Below are 710 nucleotides of genomic sequence, written 5' to 3'. Positions count from 1 at the left end.
CTGTCCTCTTACCTCCTTGTGCACAGGAGCCCCTCACACACAGTATGCAGATTCTAAGTGAGATAAAGTGAATTAGGTAAAACTCTTCCCTCACAAGGGGATTTGCCTGGAGGAAAAGGACTGTCAACCGTCTCTGCTTGTCAGCGTTTAAATTAGCGCAGAAGGGCCTGGTGAGAGGCCCCAGCCGGTTTCCAAATGTGTAATCCTCAAGGTGGAAGGAAAGAACTGGCTCTCTCAGCCTGTGCTCTGGCCTCCACGTGCACACGAATACATACAACAATTCTTGTTGTTGCTGTTGTCGTTTGTTCTTTTCACGACAGGGTTCCTCTGTGTAATAATCTTAGCCGTCATGGAAACAGCTCTTGTAGACCAGGCTGGCCTCAAACTCATGGAGATTCGCCTGCCTCTGCTTCCCAAATGCTGGGATTAAAGGTCTGTGCCACCACATGGCCAGTATTTAATTAAAGCTTGCTTCAAATCTGGCTTTAAACTGTGGTGATGGTCTTATTCTCAACCGGCGGGATTAACAATAGAAAAGCAAAAAATAAAGACTTGCTTTATTCGATGTTGCCGCCTTCCTTCCTGTCCTACTGAGGTTAAGTTTGGTGCTGAAGTAGACATAAACAACGGTTTACTTTACCATTTGTCAATACAAATATTATCTTTCCATTTTAATTTTTGTGACATAATAAATAGTTGTGTTTGTGAGA

This window comes from Myodes glareolus, chromosome 20 (genome assembly GCF_982192425.1).
Source record: "Myodes glareolus chromosome 20, mMyoGla1.1, whole genome shotgun sequence".
NCBI classification, from domain to species: Eukaryota; Metazoa; Chordata; class Mammalia; order Rodentia; family Cricetidae; genus Myodes; species Myodes glareolus.
This window is presented reverse-complemented; position numbering follows the sequence as displayed.